The following is a 17,771-nucleotide window of genomic DNA, read 5'->3' on the forward strand; positions in this document are numbered from 1 at the left end:
GAGTTTGACTTCCTCTTTGCCAATTTGGATGCCTTTGATTTCTTTTTGTTGTCTGATTGCTGTGGCTAGGACTTCTAATACTATGTTGAATAGCAGTGGTGATAGTGGACATCCCTGCCACGTTCCTGACCTTAGGGGAAAAGCTCTCAGCTTTTCCCCATTGAGAATGATATTCGCTGTAGGTTTTTCATAGATGGTTTTTATGATATTGAAGTATGTACCCTCTATCCCTATGCTCTGAAGAGTTTTGATGAAGAAAGGATGCTGTACTTTGTCAAATGCTTTTTCTGCATCTATTGAGAGGATCACATGATTCTTGTTCTTTCTTTTGTTAATGTATTGTATCACATTGATTGATTTGTGGATGTTGAACCAACCTTGCAGCCCAGGGATAAATCCCACTTGGTCATGGTGAATAATCCTTTTAATGTACTGTTGGATCCTATTGGCTAGTATTTGGTAAGAATTTTTGCATCCATGTTCATCAAGGATATTTGTCTGTGATATTCTCCTTTTTGATGGGGTCTTTGGTTTTGGGATCAAGGTAATGGTGGCCCCATAAAATGAGTTTGGAAGTTTTCCTTCCATTTCTATTTTTTGGAACAGTTTCAGGAGAATAGGTATTAATTCTTCTTGAAATGTCTGATAGAATTCCCCTGGGAAGCCATCTGGCCCTGGGCTTTTGTTTGTTAGGAGATTTTTGTTGACTGCTTCCATTTCCTTTGTGGTTATAGGTCTGTTCATGTTTTCTATTTCTTCCTGGTTCAATTTTGGTAGTTGATACATCTCTAGGGATGCACCCATTTCTTCCAGGTTATCTAATTTGCTGGCATAGAGTTGCTCATAATATGTTCTTATAATTGTATTTCTTTGGTGTTGGTTGTGATCTCTTTCATTCATGATTTTGTTGATTTGGGTCATTTCTCTTTTCTTTTGGATAAGTCTGGCCAGGGGTTTATCAATCTTGTTAATTCTTTCAAAGAACCAGCTCATAGTTTCATTGATCTGTTCTACTGTTCTTTTGGTTTCTAGTTCATTGATTTCTGTTCTGATCTTTATTATTTCTCTTCTCCTGCTGGGTTTAGGCTTTATTTGCTGTTTTTTCTCTAGCTCCTTTAGGTGTAGGATTAGGTTGTGTATTTGAGACCTTTCTTGTTTCTTAAGAAAGGCTTGCATTGCTATATACTTTCCTCTTAGGACTGCCTTTTCTGTATCCCAAAGATTTTGAACAGTTGTGTTTTCATTTTCATTAGTTTCCATGAATTTTTTCAATTCTTTAATTTCCTTGTTGACCCATTCATTCTTTAGTAGGATGCTCTTTTGCCTCCATGTATTTGAGTTCTTTCCGACTTTCCTCTTGTGACTGAGTTCTAGTTTCAAAGCATTGTGGTCTGAAAATATGCGGGGAATAATCCCAGTCCTTTGGTACCACTTGAGACCTGATATTTGACCAAGGATGTGATCAATTCTGGAGAATGTTCCATGGGCACTAGAGAAGAATGTGTATTCTGTTGCCTTGGGATGGAATGTTCTGAATATGTCTGTGAAGTCCATTTGGTCCAATGTGTCATTTAAAGTCTTTATTTTCTTGTTGATCTTTTGCTTAGATGATCTGTCCATTTCAGTGAGGGGGGTGTTAAAGTCCCCCACTATTATTGTATTGTTGTCAATGTGTTTCTTCACTTTTGTTATTAATTGCCTTATATAATTGGGTGCTCCCATGTTATGGGCATAGATATTTACAATTTTTAGATCTTCTTGGTGGATAGACCTTTTAAGTAGGATATAGTGTCCTTCTTCATCTCTTATTACAGTCTTTGTTTTAAAATCTAATTAGTCTGATAGAAGGAATGCCACCCCAGCTGTCTTTTGGTGTCCATTAGCATGGTAAATGGTTTTCCACCCCTCACTTTCAATGTGGGGGTGCCTTTGGGTCTCAAAGGAGTCTGTTGCAGACAGCATATTGATGGGTCTTGTTTTTTAATCCAATCTGATAGCCTGTGTCTTTTGATTGGGGCATTTAGCCCATTTACATTCAGGGCAGCTAATGAAAGATATGAATTTAGTTCCATTGTATTGCCTGTTAGGTGACTGTTACTGTATATTGTCTGTGTTCCTTTCTGATCTATGCTGCTTTCAGGCTCTCTCTTTGCTTAGTGGACCCCTTTCAATATTTCTTGGAGGGCTGGTTTTGTGTTTGCAAATTCCTTTAGTTTTTGTTTGTCCTGGAAGCTTTTTATCTCTCCTTCTATTTTCAATGACAGCCTAGCTGGATATAGTATTCTTCACTGCATATTTTTCTGTTTAGTGCTCTGAAGATATCTTGCCAGTCCTTTCTGGCCTGCCAGGTCTCTGTGGATAGGTCTGTTGCCAATCTGTTTCTACCATTGTAGGTTACATTTCTCTTCTCCTGAGCTGCTTTCAGGATTTTCTCTTTGTCTCTGAGACTCGTAAGTTTTACTATTAGATGTCAGGGTGTTGACCTATTTTTAGGGAAGTTCTCTGCTATTACTTGCTCCAATATACCTTCTGCCCCTCTCTCTCCTTCTTCTTCTGGGATCCCAATTATTCTAATGTTGTTTCATCTTATCGTATCGCTTATCTCTCGAATTCTGCCCTCGTGGTCCTGTAGTTGTTTCTCTCTCTTTTTCTCAGCCTCTTTATTTTCCATCATTTGGTCTTTTATATTGCTGATTCTGTCTTCTGCCTCATTTATCCTAGCAGTTAGTGCCCCCATTTTTGATTGTACCTCATTAATAGCCTTTTTGATTTCGACTTGGTTAGATTTTAGTTCTTTTATTTCTCCAGAAAGGGTTTCTCTAATAACTTCCACGCTTTTTTCAGGCCCAGCTAGTATCTTTGAAGTCATGATTCTGAACTCTAGGTCTGACATCATACTAATGTCCGTATTGAGTAGGTCCCTGGCTGATGGTACTACCTCTTGTTCTTTTTGCTGAGGTGATTTTTTTCGTTTTGTCCTTTTGTCCAGAGGAGAATAGATGAATGAGAGAACAAAATGCTAACAGGTTAACAACGTCCCCAGGAAATATACTCTATAAAAAAATCAGAAAAGACCTGAAACCAGGGGAAAAGGAAGGGAAAGAAAGAAAAAAGAGGAAAAATAAAAGAAAAAGAAAAAGATAACAAACAGAAATGGAACAAAACAAAAATATGATCAAATATGATCAGGCTGGTGCATAGATGAGTGCCACACACTAGATTCTGGGTGTATTTTGGTCTGTTAGAAGAAAGGGCCTCCTAAAATTTTAAAGGAAGAAAGACATATATGTACAAAATAAGGCTTGATACAATGAAGGGATGGAAGATGAATGTAAAGATGAAAATTATAAAAGATTTTATAAAAGGAATTGATAAGATAAGGAGTTGTTTGAAAAAAGAAAGAAGAAGATTTAAAAAAAAAAGATAAAAAGGAGAGAATGTGATCAGGCAGGAGACTAGAACAAAGCCATACACTAGTGATTTAGGGTATATTTTGATCTGTTAGAAGAAACTGTATCTCAAAATTTTAAAGAGAGAACAACTTGTGTGTGTATATATATATATATATATATATATATATATATATATATATATATATATGCCAAAAATAAGGGTAACTACTATGAAGGGATAAAATATGACTCTAAAAAAAATAAAAAATGTTTTTTTAAAAAATGGATTGATAAGATGGTTGGAAAAAGGGAAAAGAAAAATAAAAAAAAGTTAAAAAAATAACTTTGAAAAACTAATGAATCATGGTAAAAAAGCCATGAATTTTATGTGCAGTATTCCCCTAGTGCTGGAGTTCTCCCGTTCTCCTTGATCGGTAAACTTGGTCTTGGCTTGCTGGCTGTTCGTGCTGATCTTCTGGGGGAGGGGCCTGTTGCCGTTTCCAAATGTCTTTGCCGGAGGCTGAATTGCCCCGCCCTTGTCGGTCCTGGCTAAGCAAGTTGCTCGGGTTTGCTCTCAGGAGCTTTTGTTCCCTGCAAGCTCTCGGTACAGCTTTGGAGGACCAGGGTGAAAATGGTGGCCTCCCACTCTCCACCCAGAGGAGCTGAGAACTCGGGGCCCCGCTCCCCAGTGCACCCCCAGAGAAAAGCAGTCGGTCACTCCCGTCTCCCTGGTCTCTGGCCTGTGACCGAGCATTTCTATCCCTGGCACCCGACCCCGTGTGGAGTCTCCAAACCCAGCAGATCCCTATGGTGCACTCCCGCGCCGCGCCCCCCGGGGGAGGGAGGGGAGTCTCCCTGGCTCTGCTGCTTGTTGGGTCCCTGCTGGAGGAACAGTGGCCTGACTGGGCCGCGGATCACAGTTTATGGCAACCCCGAGCTGAGAGCCCGCGCCTCGGCTCCGTCTCTGCAGCCGGCTTCCCCCCTCCGATCCCTGGGAGCTCTGCTGCACTCAGGCACCCCCGGTCTTTCTGTGACCGCGAGGGTCCTGAGACCCCACTGTCCCACGAGGGTTCCACCCTCTGCTTAGCCACTGGAGTGACGTCCCTCCATGGAGCTGACTTTTAAAAGTTCCGATTTTGTGCTCCGCGGCTCTATCACTTGCCAGAAGCGGTCGACGGAGGCCCCCCTCCCCCGCCGTCTATCCTCCCAAATATCGCCTCAGATTCACTTCTCCGCACGTCCTACCTTCCAGTAAGTTGTCGCTTCTCTGTTCAGAGAGTTGTTGCTACTCTCTTCTTCGATCCCCTGTTGAGTTCGTAGGTGTTCAGAATGGTTTAATCCCTACCCAGCTGACTTCCTGAGACCAGAGGAAATCCAGGTCTCCTACTCCTCCGCCATCTTGCTCCACCCCCCATCTTTACATTTCTATCTTAAGTTTCTATCATCATGGTGTTAGAGATTTTATTGTATAGATTTTATACTTTGTTAGATTTATTACTAAATATGTTACTGTTTTTGATACTATTGCAAATGGGATCGTTTTATTTATTTTGCGGGTGTTTTATTGTTAGTGTGTAGAAAAACACCTGATACCTGTATGTGGATTTTTATATCCTGTAATTCTACTGAATTTATTACTTCCAAGAGTTTTTTGGTTGAGTCTTAAGAATTTCCTTTATATAAGATGATAGCATCTGAAAATACTGACCATTTTACTTTTTCAATTTGGATGACCTTTGTTTGTCTTGCCTAAGTGGTCTATCTAGGACTTCCAGTACTATTTTGAAAAAGTGAGCATGGGCACTCTTGTCTTGGTCTTAAAAGTTTTGAATTTTTAGACATTGAGTATAAAGATATAAAGTTAGCTGTGGGCTGGTTATATATGGCCTTAATTATGTTGAAGTGCAGTCTTACTATACCCAGTATAGAATTGGGGATTTTAACCATAAAAAAAGACTGTATATTTTATCAAATGCTTTTTCTATTTATATGGAGATAGTCATGATTTTTATAATTCTTAATATCAGGTATCACATTTATTGATTTGCATATATTGAACCATCCTTGTATCCCAGGGATAACAGGTGGATAACTTCTGGAAAAGTACTTAATTTAGTGGCACCAACTTCTAAAACTCAGAATAAAATAAGGAAGTGAAGATTTTTGTGCTTTTCAGTGAGTTTGATGGATACAAGTAACCTATATCATTTTAAATGGACTCTTCATGTACCCGATCACCCCTCAGTTGCTTCTCAGTTCAATGACCAAAATTGCTAAACATCCAGAGCACTAATTGAGGCTGAGTTTAGATGCAGTCCCAAATTCTTTTTTTTTTAAGATTTTATTTATTTGAGAGAGAGAATGAGAGAGAGAGAGCATTAGAAGGGGGAGGGTCAAAGGGAGAAGCAGACTCCCCACCTAGCAGGGAGCCCGATGTGGGATTCGATTCTGGGACTCCAGGATCATGACCTGAGCAGAAGGCAGTCGCTTAACCAACTGAGCCACTCAGGTCCTCACAGTCCCAAATTCTTAACACAGTTCTCTGGACAACCACTACCCATCAAGTAGAGTACGCAAGTGATGGAATGCCTATATACCATCTTGAATGTTAGATGAGAATGACTTTGGAATAATACCTTTTTGCTTTTTGCTTTTCACCTTGAATGACTGGATGACCTACCTACTTGGCTATAGGAGCTAGGTAACTACTTGATTTTCTTTCTTTTTTTTTTTTTAAGATTTTATTTATTTATTTGATAGAGACACAGTGAGAGAGGGAACACAAGCAGGGAGAGTGGGAGAGGGAGAAGCAGGCCTCCTGCGGAGTAGAGAGCCCGACGGGGGGCTCGATCCCAGGACCCCGGGATCATGACCTGAGCCAAAGGCAGATGTCCAATGACTGGGCCACCCAGGCACCCCTGATTTTCTTATTAATGGAACCAAGAATCCACTCCCATTTCACTCACCTTGAGGAATTTGTGAATCATGCATTACTGCACTAATTATTCAGGGAGAAGTAAAATTCCAAGACAAACATTTGGGCTAGAAGTTTCAGATGAAGAGAACCAAGTCCCGACTTCTTGGGAACTTAGAGCTCTTCTGTAGTACCTAATTAGCAGCCCATTTATTATAAATGAAAGAATGTAGTTGACAATGTCTCTGTTCTTTGGAACAGAGTGGCCAACCACACATAAGGAAGGAGTTCTTTTTTCAGTTATGATAAATTACTGCCTTACGTTTATAGGTGATCTGGTACTTCTGTGATATTACATGAAGAAGTGCATCAGCCTCCCCCACCCCTTGAATGCCATGTGGACTACTAACAACTTTCTTAAGTTGTATTTTTATAGTTGTGTTTTTTCACAACGCAACTTAGCTTCTGTTCTACTCACTTGCTATGCTATTTTGTTTCCACTGCAGTATGTTCTTAAATCTCTGAGAATGTGGAAGAGAATTCTGTGCTGTCTGTGAACGCAGATGGACTTCGTTTCCCTGTTTGAAGAACATAGGAGGGATAGGCAGTGAGCTATAATTAATGAACGTTACAAAGGAAATAGTTAATTTACTTTCAGGACAGTATCTTCTCTTAAAAATAAGTTTACTCACTGGTAATCTTTTGATCATGATTAAATTAGGAAACCCAACATAGATCTCTAAAGAAGAAACATGTTGTAATTTGTCAAAAGCTAGAATTTTACATGTTTACTCAAGTGGTTTTTTAACAGACTGTAGTTCCATTTGTAGAATTTGTGAAGGAAATTACAGGGATTTCTAAATGATATTGTTTACAGGAATGAAATGTCATGCAGGGCCATTTCCTCGTACATTAAGTTGAACCAAAGGACAACTTAAATTTTCCAAATGATACTACTTAGTGATTTACTAACTCTAGTCTTTGAATTGAATGTGAATATTCTGTGGCAAATTGCTGGCTGCTAGTCTTTCTGACTATTATATGGTTCATGTCTTTTAAGATTTAATCTCCATAATCAACTCAATGAATATTTCCCCCAGGATGGTCTTCATGTAAAAAGTGTTTAAGAATTCTATTTTTCAATTTCTTTTTTTTAATATTGGCTAATGATTGTTTCCTACATGACAGTTTATTGGGGGCAGAAGGAATAGAATGGGTGTCATTGGGTATGATGGGATATGCCAATCATTAAATTTTAAGGAAAGACCAGCAGTGTTGTGTGATGGTAACCCTAATATGGCGTATTTAAGAGTAAATATGTTCATGCAAAATACTGTCCAGTAATGTTCATCTGACTTAAAGGTTTCAATTTAAACTTATTTCACTCCTCAAAGAGAATGCCAGAGTAACTGACATCATCAGATTAGTATAATTGTGACATCATGCTAATCCAGCAATTACTCTCGGAACTCGGTTTTCAACACTGAACATTTAAATTTCTGTTAGCAGATAGAATTGAAAAATACAGTGATTAATACAAGTTGTCATTTCAGGAATTTGAATTGAAGAATTCTGTATTTGTTTTTTGTGGTGTTCAGCTGCTTTTGACTTAAAAAAATGGTTATATCTAAATGAAAGTGAAGTGTTGCTACTTAAAAATTAAGTTTTGACAAAGTTCTTAGGACTCTTGACATTTGTAGCTATTGATCCTTGACTTCTGGGGGTGAAGGGGACATTGATAAGCAGAAAGAGGAACAAAGTGAATTAGAAGTTACTGTTTACTGGAAGCCAAGGTTGCTTATTTCTTTGCTTCTTAAAGAGGGCCTAACCCAATGTTGTGACTATCACAAGTTGTTAATACATTTCTTCAAAAGACTAAAGACTAAATGACAGGAATCTGAGACTTGGTTCTAACAAACTCATACTCTGTTATCTTCACTTTCTGTATGTCCCAAATGGGCATCATAATATACTCTTCTAGCTCATGATTGTTTTTCTGAACTCCCAATGAAACCATATGTAACAATCTTCAGTAACATAATAAGCTAATTGTACTAGACAAATGGAAGTTGGGTGTCCTTTTCATTACATGTCTTCTTTAGATAAGAATCCTAACATCTGACTGAAAGAACAAAACCTAAAAACTTTAGTGACTCATACCACCTCATTATCCCTTTTAAAAAACCTTTCCCTTTGAATCTTTTAAGAGGATGGGGACAGTTACTGAACTAGTCTGTGCATGTGTGTGTGTGTGTGTGTGTGTTTTCCCTGCAAAAATTCACATTGGATTTTTTTGGTTACTTGGTTAATTTGTCTCTGTCTCTCTATATTATATACATAATACATATATATTTGATATATAATTATACATTTAATATATATTTATATAAATCATATATATAATATATATTTATGAGCAATGCTTTTGAATCATCATTTTTCATTTTCTAGTTTGAAATATTCAAAAGAAAGCATCAATTTATGATGATCTAGTGACTCATTAAGCCCATTTTTGCTTTTTGGTTTTAATCAAAAGAAAATGTACTTCAATCAATAATTGTAAATTAAATCACATCCTGGCCCAAGTTATTAAGGTCATGGAAGGATGGAACAAAGTCCTCATGAATCAGTTCCCTTATAAAAATCTTGACAATTGCCTCATGATCCTGATCCCAATCAGATTGTATACTCCTTTCTATCCTCAAGGCAGATCAAAACTGAAATTCAAACTTTATTACCTAAGCCTACTCATTTTGATTTTCTGTATGGGGAGGAAGAAAGGAGGGGAAGCAAGAGAAATAGAAAGCTTTCTGCCTGTCACCTTTTATTCTGTTACACCTTTTACACCTTTTACTTACGCATCAAAGAAAAAGGAAAGCAATGAGGAAGTGAAGCTTTGGATGATGGGGAGCAGCCTCAGTGTGGTCACAGCACCTCAGTCCATCACACAGCATGTAGGAACAGTCCCTGGGCAAGCCACAAGTTGGAGGTCACCCATCTGGAAGGTTAACAAGAAAGCTACCTGTGTCTAAGATGGTGCCATCTGCCTGGGAGGGTAATGGGGGTGGAACGCAAATGTAAAGGCATTCTTGCACACGTCCTGAACACAAGGGTGGAGAAAGCCCAGACTTCAGGAACTTCTGCCTATAACACGTGGCACCCATGACCCCTGTCCACATGCTGGGGGCCCAGTGAAGTCACACTGGACACTTGGTTTTGTTCACTCCAGCCGCACAGGGACAAAAGGGATCTTTTGCATTGCAGAGATTTTCTACATATATATGCATAATTATATATGTATATATATACATATACATATATATATATTTTGTTTGTAATGAGCCATTCTCAATAAACATTCTCACTGCAAAATAATAAAAATAACGGCCTTAATAACTTAGCATCCTCTATTTTTTTTGTTTCTGCATCTATTGTGAGACATTTCTGAAAAAAAATGCTTTCCCTGGTATACTCTGAGGAGCGGGGTGGGTGTGAGAAAGTCACTTGGTAGGGAGCACAGAATAGTCTGGAGTTTCTAATTTTTAAGATACTAGGCCTTGGCCAACTGCCACCTTTTCCCAACTATTGGAAAAGCCATTGAAGAACTCTGTATAGTCCTATATTAAGAATTGAAACAGGGAAGTTTTTTTATCCTCAAATTTTAGGAAAGTGAGTAAGTTTAGAATAATAGGCAAGTTAAGTATGGATATTACATTATTTTTATAGACCCTGAAAAGCACATTTATAAAAATGTCTGATAATCCATATTATAATTCTGAATTAAGTTTGAATTTACTTTTCTTATTTTTAAATTTTATTTCCTAAATTGTTCACGTGTGTTGCTTTTTTCTTTTCCTTCTTTATTTTGTGTGATGGATGACACATACTTGTATCCATTAAGTTTCTGGAACATTTAATGATGGTATAGATGATTTTGTCAAGCCTTAGAAATGATTACAGCTGTTTTGCGTAGAATCCTACAAATAAACTTCTGTGACATGGAAAAAGATACTGGGAGCTCCCTTAGGAAGGTTACTGCTATCACATTCTTGTTACAGTATAAGAACCATTTTTAAGGCATTAAATCTAAAATGTATTATTTGGAAAGTGAATGGGGGAAAAATAGGGCATTAGTGAAAATCACATTATAAGTAAAGTTAAAAAAAACTTTTAGAATCATAATTGATTAAAACTTCTTCTAGTGAAGTCTGGTATAAATAAAATTCCTTGTTTTTTGTTTTTGTTTTTGTTTTCAAGGCTTCAGACCAGGAAATTAATCCCCATGATCACTAATACCTTGCCTCATTCAATTCTCAGACCAGTGTCTTTTGATTAATCTTACGTGTACAACTCCATCCTGGAAGAGAATAACCTCCTTTTAATCAGGTACATTGTCTCGGAGAGACCAAACAGTATTCATTGTTTCCCAGTTGTTTGGGAGGATGGTTTGGTCCAACAAATATTTTACTAAATACATATATCAGGCTCAATGTTAGATGTTGGGGATAGAGCAGTGAACAAGACAGACAGGATGACCGTATTTGTGGTGCTTACTGGGGTCCCAGTTGTCAGCTAAACTCATGTATGAGATATTTGGGGACCTGTGGCTAGAGAAGGCAGTCTTTTCCCCATCACCCAGCTGCCATCATGCCTGGCCAAATATACCCACATTTACTGTGGATATATAGCATAGATTCGTACTGTGGTCTCTTACTACTTAATTTGTAGAGCTAATCAACTATACATTTTCAGTAAAGTATACTTTGAAAGTGGCTTCTGATCTAGCACAGTAATGTCAGACTAAGTCTTGCTAATGGGAAATCTAACCTTTAAAATGTTTTCCTAGTAGAGCAGACAGTAATGTAATTATGTGGTAAACTTACAGTTGAATTTGTATTTAATTGTATAGTTGAAATGTGCATTAAATTTTTAATTTAATAGTTTCTAATAGGGAATTATCATTTTAAATACTGGCTGTGTTGCTTAATTGACATTCATCAACCTAAATAAAACAAATGTCTAATTGGCTGGAGATCATGACTCACGAAGAAGCAACTGTGATAAATGAAAATAGGCTTTCCATACTAAAGACCTGAAAATCTAACAGGACTGTGATCATGGTATGAAGGCAAAAGATAATTAGCCTATTTTCTTTTATTTATGAATTTTATTTTTAAAAAATATTTTGAGAGAGAAAGAGCGCATGAGCAGGAGGGAGCAGCAGAGGGAGAGGGAGAAGCAGGCTCCCTGCAGAGCAGGGAGCCCGATGCGGGGCTTGATCCCAGGACCCTGGAACCAGGACCTGAGCTGAAAGCAGATGCTTAACTGACTGAGCCACCCAGGTGCCCCTACTTATGAATTCTAAATGTCAAGAGATATTCAAGGCCTAAAATAAATCAGTGGAACTGCTATAAATCAGACAAGACGTCTAACAAGAAGTTGATAAGTGCATCAATTTTATTAAATGCTTATAAGGATCCCATTGGGGCAGTGTTTCCCAGTATCTTCTGAGGATTCCCTCACCTTAGAATCACTAATACAACTTTATAAAAGTGCAGAATCCTTGGCCTTACCCAGCCTGATTCAATCAGGAACTCTGGAAGTGAAGAACCTAGCACCTTCCTTTTAAAACACATCTTCTGGGTGATTCTTAAGTATTGAAACTTGAGGACTAATATGGGAAACCTAGCTGGTAAGTTTTCCCACCTCTAATTTAAAGTAAGCTAGAATCTCCAAAGACCTTGAACTTGTTCCTGTGGCTTAGAATGGTATGGGAATCTGTTTTGCACTAGCATTGGGCACTGTCCTGTTTTCTGGATTCTCTTAGCCAATCCACGCAGGCCACGGCAGCTCTGGGCCTGCTGTCTCCCACCTTGAAGCTGCAGCTGTTCTCAGTGTGTCTGGCAGTCATCCGGCATGAACTTGACCCTGTGAAGTGGCTGAATGTAGACTCCCAGACCCCACCTCCGACCTTTTTGGTTAGGGTGTCTGATGAGAACTCTGAAAGTAACTTTGAAGCATAAGTTTCAGAGCAAACGTGTTTTACCTGAAGTCTGTAGTTTTAGTCTTTCAATTCACCTAATCCTCATGAATTTCAAATTTTTAATGAGATCCACGAGCCTGGTGTGTATCTTCAGGGCTGCTAAGACACACTGGAGACTAGTCCTGGGATTTAGATGATGACTTCACCAGAATGAACTGTCTTCACTTTGCTCACCCCTTTGACCCCCTCCACCTCTCCTCATGCCACTGAATCTATTAATGCCTGATGACATCCTGGCCTTCCAGCTTGGTACCTCACATTCGCCATCTTTGTCCTTTCTTCTTGGTATGCTATATTGTATTTGACCCTGTATAACATGTTTCAACTGCGAAGATTTTTTTCCAAAACCTGTAGGCCCCTTTTTTTCCTTTCTTTTACTATTGTAACTTCCCCATGCTGTTAAAAGTTCACAATGACATTTACCAAGTTTTACTGTAATTATGATGATAGTTGAGATTTTTTTCTCCATAAAATGTTTCCCCAGAACAAAAGCTGGATCTTAATCCATTTTGTATGCCCTGTGGTGTCCACCATGGCCCCTGGCATGAATGATTCTCGTTCTACATGTGCATCTAAATTGAATTTCCCTGGCTTCATTCAGAAGATATCTCACAGATGTGATGTGTCACTTTGAAATGATTTCTTCACTCTTTAATGATGGAGTTAATTCTTTTCTCTGATGAATGGGGAATTCTTTTGCTCCATCAGTGAGCTCTTAGGAGTCTACGTAGAGCATGTGAGAAGGGAAACTTGGTTCCTACACATTTTCTATTACTCATGTTTTTACTTCAGGTCTCTGCTTGCGGAAGATGGTCTTGTGTTTAAAACATGTTGTCCTCAGTTCATGGAAAGCTAGGTGAGGCAAAACACATTGCCCCTCCTGCAAGATACTATGAAAGGTACCAAGAAATGCCCAAACTTCCAGTGAGTATTGGTTACTGTTCATAGATCTGAAACTTAAATTAGCAGGTTTGTTGGGGCGCCTGGGTGGCTCAGTCGTTAAGCGTCTGCCTTTGGCTCAGGTCATGATTCCACGGTCCTGGGATCGAGCCCCACATTGGGGTCCCTGCTCAGCAGGAAGCCTGCTTCTCCCTCTCCCATTCCCCCTGCTTGTGTTCCCTCTCTCACTGTGTCTCTGTCAAACAAATAAATAAAATCTTTAAAAAAAAATTAGCAGGTTTGTTGCTGTCTATACCTGTGATGAGTCAGTTTAATATGGGAGAAACTAAGAAGGAAAAAATAGAAGTGAAACATGGCTATTTATTTTAAAGCATGTTCGGCTCTGTGACACACAAAATGACTCGTTAGTGTGTAATTTTTCTTTTCTTTTTTTTTACCCGTATAAGATGAATTCTTTCAACTTCCTCCTAATGAATGATCTCATAGACTGCCTCCCCAAAGTTGAACCAATTTTAGACTATTTCTATGTTAGGGGCTGGAGGGCATGGAGGTAAATTCTAAATAGCATAGTGGAAAGTACACAAAATTTTCACTTGGAGACCTCTTGCTTATCTAGTTTTTCTGGCTTCATGCTTTGTGAACTTTAATTATCTGAGGCTCCATTTCTCAGCTCGAAACCTGGAACAAATTATAAAGACCTCCTTAGAAGGATGTGTGTAAATTAAATATATACATGTGAACCTGTTAGGATTCTTTACCTGCCTGAAATTGACGAAACCAAATGAAGGCTGGCTGATTTGTAGGTTCCTGTGGGAAGAAGTTCTCCTTTTGGACCCATATCCGGGGAAGGACTGGAATCCAGTGGCTTTGAGCATTACCTGAGGAGTTTCATTGCTCTGGATTTTCTTAAAAATGTGGCCATTTTCCATTTGCAATGACATGGATGAAAATAGAGGGTATTATGCCAAGCGAAATAAGTCAATGAGAGAAAGACAAGTATCATATGATCTCACTGATATGAGGAATTTGAGAAATAAGACAGAGGATCATAGGGGAAGGGAGGGGAAAAAAACAAGATGAAACCAGAGAGAGAGAGAGACAAACCATAAGAGACTCTTAATCTCCAGAAACAAACTGAGTGTTGCTGGAATGGTGGGGGGTGGGAGGGTTGGGGGGGGGCTGGGTGATGGACTTTGGGGAGGATATATGCTATGGTGAGCGCTGTGAATTGTGTAACACTGTTGAATCACAGACCTGTACCCTGAAACAAACAATACATTATATGTTAAAAAAAAAAAGTAGGAAAGGAAAAATGAAGGGGGGGAATTGGAGGGGGAGATGAATCTTGAGACTATGGACTCTGAGAAACAAACTGAGGGTTCTAGAGGGGAGGGGGGTGGGGGGATGGGTTAGCCTGGTGATGGGTATCAAAGAGGGCACGTACTGAATGGAGCACTCGGTGTTATATGCAAACAATGAATCACGGAACACTACATCAAAAACTAATGTAAAAAAACTAATGATGTATGGTGATTAACATAACATAAAATAAAAATAAAACAATGAGAAAAATGGGGCATTGAACAATAAAACCAAGTTTAACTGAGATCATTGTTTTTCCTTTATAAAATTATCTCTAATTTGCATTGTTGTATAATTTCACCAGAGAGATTTGGGACTAAATTATACTTGAAATCGCATTAGTAACTTTCTGTATATTGATTATTATAGTGGCAAAACAAGTTCCTAAGTTTAAAAAAAGAACTCTTCATCAAGCTTGTTAAAAAGACAAAAGACTAAATTTTTTTTTTTTTTTTTTGTATGAGACATGGGTGGTCTGGCTAATGGCAGGAAAGGAGAGGAGGGGATGTTCAAAGTAATACTACATGGAAAAAGAACTATGGCAGTCAGAGTTGACCAGATGAAAGATGCAGTGTAAAATTTAAATTCCAAAACATTGTCATTGTTTCTGAACAATTTCTTAGTTTCTTGGGTTGTCACACAAAATGCTCAAACCTAAATAATTCACTGTTTTATTTGCACTTGAAAATTAAAGCAACTTAGTCTTAGAATCCAAATAGATGACATCGCTTATGTTACTTCTACCATCATTCATAGAAAAATTTTATGAAATTTATTCCTTGTATTAGACAGTTAGGACATGGAGAAAAAGTTTTAATTCTGAGACACATGTATTTGAATACATGCATATATTAAAACAGTGTCACAGTGGTATGATTTGTAACCTGACAAGCTGAGATTTCTTGTAAAGCACTCCGTAATGTTGTGGTATGGGCCAGGCAGCAGTTGAGAGGACACCATAAGTGAGAGGGTCTCAGGTAGATGACCATGTGCTACCTTACTGCGTCTAAGACCTTAAACAAAACCCTTGGTTTTTCTGTCTCCAATTTGGGGGATGGTCATGGTATTCGTACTTCCCAATTCATAGAACTGTTATGTGACCAATGTGTATGTATATTATATATGTAAAGAAGCCAGAATACTTTATTGCTCATAGTAAGTGCTATATTAACTACTTTTATGAATAATTCTTAGACTGACCTCAGTTTTGCCAAGAGCATTCTGATATCTTCAGATAGCTTTGGGTGAGAAGACACACCATAATAGCTTGTGTTTATACTGAAGGGTCACTTTTGAACAATCTATACTGTTTTGTATAGTTTCTAAGGGGTGACATAAAGGAATGACATTGATGTAGATTGAATACTGGGCTGTAAGAAGAGGTATACTTCATAAACAGCAAAAGATCTAGAGAGAGGAGAAAAGAGAAGAGTACAGCAAAGAGTATAGAGGAGAAAATTGATGGAACTCTTGAAAGAAGTTAGATTCATGAAGTGAATTTAAAGGAGTGATAGAGAATTAAAAAGGTGAGAAATAAACAATCAGAGCTGAATTTAAAAATTGTCCATCCTTCATAAGAACGACTTGGCATGGAGAGGGGATTGATAGACATGGAAGATACCTCCTTTTCTGATTTTTTTTTAATTTTTTTTAAAAGATTTTATTTATCTGAGAGAGAATGAGAGAGAGCATGAGAGGGAAGAGGGTCAGAGGGAGAAGCAGACTCCCTGCTGAGCAGGGAGCCTGATGTGGGACTCGATCCCGGGACTCCAGGATCATGACCTGAGCCGAAGGCAGTAGCTTAACCGACTGAGCCACCCGGGCGCCCTCCTTTTCTGATTTTTTAAGTCAAAGGATCACTTCTGAAAAGGCAGGAGCACATGAAAAAGGGCCTGAAAGAATTGGGAGGAGTGAAGGCGAAGTCCTGGAGGATTTCCACAGATAGTTAACAGGGAGGGGAAGTGGAGAAGCATCAAAGGACCATTTCCCGCAATCTTGTGACTCTGCCCTAACTTGCCTTGAAGAAAGCCAAGCCCAAGTATAAACCCCCTCTAGGTAATTGAGAATTGGCTACATTTTAGAAGAAAAGTTTGACATTTTAAATGCAGGAAATCAGATAACTTGACCTAATTTTACAAAGTGAATGAATAATAAACTAGATGTGCTTTTGGGTTGAAGTTCCATTGAGAATGATCATCTTTATTTCTCTTGGCTACCAGGAAGCATGGACAGATTTATCACACTCATTTTCTTGTACCTTGTGCATAATTATATACAATCCTTTGAGCGGGCTCAACCCCAACAGCCCTTAATCATGATGGAGCATTATATGTAATGTTTTACTAGGAACATATTAGGAAAGTAGCTTTCTAAATAAAGGAATGACGCTCCAACTCAGATTCAGAGATAAGCAAACAACTTGATTAGTAAGTCCACATAGAAGTCACCAGTTTTCTAAAAGGAAATTAAGTTCTATTCCAATTCACTTGACATTTTTGAGGAAAGGCACTGTCCAATGATTAGTATATTAACTAAAGTATAATATTGTAGAGGTGGTGTTGGGTTCCAGAGTTATCTAAAAAAATACTGTAGTTCTGACATTCATTAAGGTGGACTCATGCCTTTTTTTTTTTCCTGCCCCTGGAATTCTTAATGCTTCATTGAAGAAACTAAGGTTTCCTTTTGTTAGTTGCAAGCTAACAGGGAAAAAAGACCTTTACTGCCTCATGCTACGATAGCCATTAATCCTACGGGTCTGTTTTTACACAGTTGGTGGATGTTCAGGTAAATAACCTGAACCAGTGGAGTAGGGTCTGGCACAGATTCTACTTAATGTTATTGCTAATACAGGTCATTTGGAGATAACAGTGCCTTAAACCAAAAACATAATTCTAATGGTGTGTTTTTCATTCTGTAGTAAGCTGGTGGGAGGAAAAGACTGAGGCAGGCACACACTTAAAATATGTTGAGTTAAAGTTCTAAGTAGTTTTCAGGTAGTCAAGTTACCTGATGGCCTCAATAAAAGTTGCCAGCCATGACAGAGGTGACAAAATAATTTGCTGTCTAAAATGGGACATTTTTTTAAATTATCATTTTTTCCATCATTAATGTACTCTTTAATCCCCATCACCTATTTCCCCCATTCCCCCACCCATATTCC

The sequence above is a fragment of the Eumetopias jubatus genome, unplaced genomic scaffold, assembly GCF_037043125.1.
Source record: "Eumetopias jubatus isolate StellerSeaLion01/CBP00866 unplaced genomic scaffold, mEumJub1_p1.0 scaffold_14, whole genome shotgun sequence".
Taxonomy (NCBI): domain Eukaryota; kingdom Metazoa; phylum Chordata; class Mammalia; order Carnivora; family Otariidae; genus Eumetopias; species Eumetopias jubatus.